Here is a 7,592-nt window from a genome sequence, read left to right as displayed (position 1 = left end):
CCAGTTTTGCATTTAAAAGTTTGCATGTGACCTAATCTTAGAAGGAATTTAAAATAATAAAGTTTTTATGACTTAAAATTTTTTCCTTTTCCTTCAAATCTATGGTCAACCCTAGTTTGACCTTTTTGACACATGGTGATATCTGATTTGTTGACCTTTGGCACCACATCATCACAGGTTGAGACTTGTTGCCACATGGCACATCCCTACTTCCCTACATTTCTTAACCTCTGAGCAACTTCATATTATGGGCAAGCACTAGTTGTCAGATCTCGCCATGTGGCAAGATCTGATGGCTCCATCTTGGGCCCCTGTTAATTCATTCTTCTTGTGCCATGTGGCACGCTACCACTGGCCACCCATTTTCCACATCATCTACTAACAAGGAACGCTCCATCACCCCTTGGCCTTGACTAGATTGCCACCTTGGAATGTGCCCTGGGCCCACTACCATGTGGCACCTAGGTGCATTCTCGCATTGCTTAAATTCCTTGCACTTTATTAATGCAAGAATGCACTTGGGTGCCACATGGCAGTGGGCCTGAGGTGCATTCCAAGGTGGTGATCTAGTTAGGGCCAAGGGGTGATGGGGCATGCCTTGTTAGTAGATGATGTGGCAAATGGGCAACCAGTGGTAGCATGCCATGTGGCACAAGCATAACGAATTAATAGGGGCCCAAGATGGAGCTGTTAGATCTCACCACATGGCGAGATCTAACAACTGGCGCTTGCCCGCAATAAGTAGGGATGCGCCATGTGGCAATGGGCCCCAACATATGATGATGTGGTGCCAGAGGTCAACAAATCAAATATCACCACGTGTCAAAAAGGTCAAACTAGGGTTGACCATGGATTTGAAGGAAAAGGAAAAAAAATTAAGTCATGTAAACTTTATTATTTTAAATTCCTTCTGAGATTAGGTCACGTGCATAATTCTAAATTTAAATCACAAAGTGATGGGATGGATCTGATATCTTGGTGTATGAAATATATCCTAAATATCATAGATGTATATATTCAATTCATGGAATTGCCCAATGGATTAGGCACTGATCATTTGTAGGATCAATTTGTTGTTATTGTTGCATGTTTGAGGATTTGTTGAAAATCAACATCAATAATCAAATGTTCTTTCCCTTTCATGTTGAAGGACCTAAATGATTAACCCTCACTCAACTTATGAGATTCATAGCTTTGGATTTAGCTATTATAGATTTGTGTCATTAGGAGAAATAAGGGTAAAATATGCTCAATAGATTCAGGGATATGTTTTTGTACTGGTATGGTATCATTTGAATATGAGGTCTACCCACCTAGGTTTAGTAGAGCCTAAAGTAGAAGAAGGGTCAAGCCTTATATTTGGCCTTATGTCTGAAATGATATATTTAGTATGGGAGTTAGCTGCCCCTAGATATGTCATTTTCTCATGGGGATAATTGAAAACCCTCCAGCATTTTCAAACACCAACAAAATGGTGACTCTGCTAGGGAAAGTATTGAATCTAAATAGTAGACAAACCTTGATAATTTGAAAGAGGAGATTCAATATAGCAGAAGAAGTGCATAATAAAGGTTGTAGTAGTAAGATTGTCTGACGTGTTTTCCAATTTTTTTACTCAAATATCATGCACCCCAGTTGAGTTTTATTCATGGATAGCAACATGTTGTGAAATTGGATGAAAATTGTGTTCTATGACTGTTATAAGTCTATCTTCAATTAGTTCAGTTTTTGCATATGTTGTTGAGAAAGTTTAGATTTAGGAATCAATTTATAAAGTGTATTTTCTTTTTATGGTGTTAATGATCTGGAAGTTTCTCCTAAATTGAAGGTCTGGTTTAGATTTGTCAAGTGACAAATTATGTTTTATTTCTCACAAAGTATGAGTGGTGACTCTCAAATCTCTATACCAATTTGTTCCTAGTTGATTTCATTGCAAAATTTTGAAGGACTTTTAGTTGTATGGGTAGATCAAAAATTGTTGATAGTTTCTTGGAAAGGAAGTTTTAATTTCTTGATAAGTTTTAAAGTGTTGTTTGCAATCTTCTGTTATAAAAGTTTTGAATGATAAAAATGAATCACATCAATGATTTCATTTAGTTCTCCTAAAGAAGATGGCAAATCTACAAAGTTTGATTAGTGGTGTAAAGGATTTTCAATCTTGCACCTATTCAAAATCAAGAGATCTGAGGTTTTAGACAACAACACATAAAGGTATTTTAGTTTTAATGTCTTTGTCATTCATGAAAGTTAAATGGTAGAAATTGATGCCTCCATCTAGTGGTTTCAGCACTAAGAAAATAGAGGTAGAGTTTTAGAAGTTTATAAAATGGATTATGAGTCTAGGTCTGAAAGTGATATGCCGACTCTTGAAAGTGTTTGTGCAAATATTGCTAGATTGAAAAGAAAGATTCATGATAAGACTATCTTAATGTTAAGAAGTATGATTGGTGATATTAAGGGTCTTAATGGATTTCAAATTTATATGAAGTTAAAATCAGTAGTTATGAATCTTGACAAGTTTTTCAGACCTGAGGAGTCTTCATGGCTAGTGGTACTCTTAGAAGTTTTTGTGCCACATTCGATTGATTGGCCAACTAATATAAGATTAGATAAGATTTATGAAATCCAAGATTTCATCATGGAGGTTGAAAATGTTTTGAAGGCTAATGATTCTAATGTTAACAAATGTAATGAATCTGTTGAAAGTGATAATGAATATGAAGAGTCTCAATTTTATGAATAAGAGGATAGTAATCAGTAGTGTGATAATATGCATAATGTGGATTCATCTTTTTATGATGATGATTGTAAAGAAGGGGAACAATGTGATAGCAGTGATAGTCTTTCTTTTATTGATGAATATGAATGTGTTACGATGTCAGTTGTTGAGGTATTGTCTAAAGAAGAAGATGTGTGTGATGATCAAAGTTCTAATTTTTTAGAATGTATTACTAATGAGCCTACTGCTACAAATGTGTCAAGCTATCCAGATAACAATCACAACCAAGGTGAAGAAACTAGTAGTGAAATCTTGTTAAGTGTTGATGAGATTTCTGACTTGTTGGCTAATGATTTTGAAAGGTATGCTAACCTATCCAAGGATGCTTGTGCTTTGCCATGTTTTGCATTTCCATATGGTGAAGTCATTTCCCTTAAATTTGATGCTAAAGAAGATGCAGTTTTAGAATATGCTATGGTGAGTTTGGGAGGTGTATGTGATGGTAATTCATGTATCAATGCACATGATGACTTCTATGTTGAGAATGAAGATGTAGAGACTAGGTCTATTGCTGATTCATTATTTTCTTGTTTTAATGGAGACAAGATAAATTCAGATAGCTCATGTGATGAGCAAAGAAATCCTAATGAAATGGTTTATCCTAGTGAGCTATTTGAAAAGGAATTTGATATGGATCAACACATTGTTAGAATGCAATTTCATGATAATTATTGTGATTTGAGATCTAATAATTTTTTGGAATATGAAGAAAATGTAGCATATATTCAGTCTGATATATGGTGTACTGATGTTGCAAATGAGGAGGGATCATAGTTTATACACTCTTCATATACGAATGCACAAAGTGAGTTACAATCTGACTCATGTAACTCGTTGAATGAAGTAAAATACCAATCTTTTGTGTTTCTAGTTGAAGGAATCCATCATTCAATCAGTAGTGATCAGTTTTAGTTTAATGTTAGTTTTTATGATCATGCCGATTCATTTTTTCATAGTGAGCAAGATGAAGAAAGCGTGCCTAATTTTCATATGCACTATGGGAATAATGATAGCAGTTTTGTTTTGCCTAATGAAATGATTGAAAGTGTTGATGTGTTGGGTGAAACAAATGGAAATGAGAGATTTAGTTTGCCTCAAGTGAATATAAATGAAAATCACGTATACGATAGAGGTAAACAATTTTGAAAAGGTTTAGTGTCCCGGGGCCATCATATATACATAGTAGTTGTAGTTTTTTCCCCTGCTTTCAAATAAAGTTGTTTGAGAGAGTTTTTAAAGTTAGGTGTGTGGTCTACTTCTCCCAAAGATCTTAAATCTTTCCATGCTGACAAGGGGCATGCATCTCCAGATAGAGCCATTGTTGGCGCTCAAAATTGTAGCCCTGATTATGAGCACCATTGAGAAAATCAACCCCTATTAATGCTTTTAAGTGCATATGTACTTGGTTATCCATTCGAGGCCTAAGAGATGTTAAATGTTTCTAACATCTTCCATTTAGTATGCCTACTTGTTTCATGAATCTAAATTGATGTTCTGAGCCATTTTGTGAAGTCCTGTTTTGAGCAATTGTCAATTCTGCATTTTCACCTGTGTCAAACAATGATAGATGGCCTTGTTTGCATCTTAATATCTTGTGCCCAAAAATGTTTTCTAATTTTCCACTTTGGAAATATCTAGTGTCCATATCTAAAAACCTATGTTTCAAATTTTGAGTCATTTCAAGTCCGTTCGATTAGGTTTTGAATCCCTCAAAGTTGGTAGTTTACTGTTTTCATGCTTTTGCAATTAATTATGAATTCTCGGAGGCCCTATTTGACATGCTATAACTTTGACCCAGTTGACCAAAATGTTGAAATTCCTTTTGTATTGCATTTTAGATGTCAGAGACTTGTTATGTTTCAAGTTTTAGCTTATTAGGAATCCATTTGATCAGTTTTCAAATGCAATTCCAAATGCAATTTCTAAAGTTATACTGGTGTCAACATTTGCAAATTGTTTGGTACCCTTATTTGGGATGTCATAACTTGAGATCCATGATTGGTAAGATCAAATGGATTGTAAACCTATGTTATCTTCTAAAAATACTCCAAGTGTGTCAATTTTTAAGTCATGACAAATCCATTTGCAAAAATTGATTTCTTGTCATTCTTTTCAGTTAGCAAATCCAAGTAGCCTACTTTGACCGCTTGCCATTTGCATCCAATCATGAGCCCAAATCAAAAATTTATACTCTCCTCATGACAATGAACCAATGCCCTAGTTTTCATGCCCCCAAGTGTTAGTTTGCTCAGTTTTCAAAGCCAAATCTGAACCTAGTTTATTGTTTTCTGACATATTTTCTTGTAGGTAGTTTTGAGAGGTCAACTTTGACAGTGAATATATTTTGACCCTGAATTTTTCATGAGATGAGATTTGACATAGTGTAAGTTTACAAAAAAAAGAGTCAGTGTGCCAGTTCTCAGAGCCCGGTCAGAGGTTTGGGTCAGTTTTTAAGGCCAGTCAACGAACTTCTTGGCATGAAATTGATAGTTTGCAAATTATTTAAAATGATCTTCAAATTGATTGTTTAGCAATTGGATTTGATTCTAGTCAGTATTAGATGATGAATTGGATTAGCTTGATAGTTTAGTTGTCTAAAAACAAATTTTTTTTTAGGCGGACCCACTTTGGGGCCTGGCTAATTCCAACTAATTGCTATAGAATGATAAGACATTGAGGTTTTAAAGTTTTCTATTAAAGGATTATAATGCTTTCATCACTATGAGTTTTGGGATGAACTTGTATTTTTCTCAAAGATTAAATGATTATGAAATCTAATTTCAAAATAATGATGTGATGGATGCTAAGTATACTAACCATTGTAAGAAAAAGAAGGCTTATTCTTCCAAGCACAAGATTGATATGCTGAATGAGATCAAACAGAGGGGTGTTAGCCTAAAAGATCTTATATTTCAATCCTTTCAATGGATGTACTTTTTATATATGGCTGGCTACAAACATGAGTTAGTTAATGCAGCCCAAATGTGTGGAAAATGCCTAACAGAACTTCAAAAGGTAGTGTGCCTTTAGAAGCACTTATGATGTTAGGAAACTCTCTATACAATAAATCTTCACAATATGGAGACTTTGAGAAGGGAAATCTCCATCATAATATGCAAGACTTTATGATAGAGATTGAGTTGTTCATGATATATATTATGCAGTATTGGTTGCAGTGGAGAAGTATGGAATAGAGGATCAAACACTAGAGAAAACATTCAAGGGTGCTACATCTCATATGATTGGAAATGCAATGCGTGTAATAGATCCCAAAATTGATCCAAGGGTAAAAGCAGCAAAAGCAATCTACTTCTTCACAACAAAAGATCACATTAAGTAAAGGAGTTTCCAACAAGTTTGAAGCTACTAGCATCAAACACGTTGGATCCACTAAAGGTGTAGATTGGTGAAATGTAGAGGAAGTCTTCTCAAAGGCTTGAGTCAACAGTGAACATAAAGGGGAGCCTCACACTTTAAAAGAAGATAACAACTAGAAGTTTTAAAGTAATCTGCTAAAGACACCCACGTAAATCAAGGAAACACTCACATAGGTGTAAAAGGGCCTAATGTGGAGGGGTAGATGCATTCAATGCCATCAAAAATAATAGCTCATGCCATTTTAAGGGAACTTGAGCGATTGGTCAAAGGTCCACACACATAGTAAAGGCATCCTGCGGCACACAAAAAAAATGGAGCCCATGGCATTGAAGGGAGAAGGGACAATTCCCATTACAAGGTAAGTTGTCCCATTTTGAGTGTCCACGCAGGGGAGCAGTAGGAATTTTAATTGAAACAAGACACCAAGGTTAAAAAGGGTGGATCATTCCAAGCTTGGAGGAATCCGCACATGTTGAAGGACCTAAATGTTTAACCCTCACTCAACTTATGAGATTCATAGCTTTGCATTTAGCTACTGTAGATCTATGTCATTTCATGAGTCATTAGGAGAAATAAGGGTAAAATCTTCTTAATAGATTCAGGGATATGTTTTTACACTGGTATGGTATCATTTGAATCTGAGGTCTACCCGCCTAGGTTTAGTAGAGCCTGAAGTAGAAGAAGGGTCAAGCCTTATAGTTGGCCCTATGTCTGAAATGATATGTTGAGAATGGGAGTTAGCTACCCCTAGATATGTCATTTTCTCATGGGGATAATTGAAAACCCTCCAGCATATTCAAACACCAATAATAGGGATGAAAGTTTCAGTAGCTTTGAGCATATTGCAAGTATAGCTAGTAGTGGCAAGAATAGTAACTTCGGAGCCATGAAATGGGAATTTGATGCATTGGTGAAATGTGGATGGTACAACAAACATCTCATGTATCCATGGCTATCCTAATAGAATGTTATAAGCCAAGGGAATGTCAAGCACTTGACAGGTGACATCCCTTTCTATAGGACCGACATGAATTGGTAAGACCACAAGACCTAGAGACTTTCGTTCAACTTCGTCATATGCTTTGATGGTGATATTGTGTATAGGATCAATAGAGTCCTCAAAATAATTCAATTGTCTAAGCAAAGTAGTAGAGGAAATATTTAAGCCAACTCCATTATCGATGAGTACCTAACAAACACGTGTCTAATGTATCATAACCTCGATGTGTAGAGGTTGATTGTGTGAGTAACTCAGTGAGTTATCATCCTCCTTAGAGAAAGTCATAAGATAAGGTGAAATAAAGTGACCTACCATGGATTGAAATTTCTCAAGATCAAGATCTTGAGGAACATTTGCCTCAGTGAGGGCTTTGTCTAGAATATTCCTGTGAGCATGCGAGATTTTAAGTAGCTCAAAGATAAAGATTTGAGCATT

Source organism: Cupressus sempervirens, chromosome 10, assembly GCF_028749045.1.
Source record: "Cupressus sempervirens isolate cs-2001-9-10 chromosome 10, ASM2874904v1, whole genome shotgun sequence".
NCBI lineage: Eukaryota > Viridiplantae > Streptophyta > Pinopsida > Cupressales > Cupressaceae > Cupressus > Cupressus sempervirens.
This window is presented reverse-complemented; position numbering follows the sequence as displayed.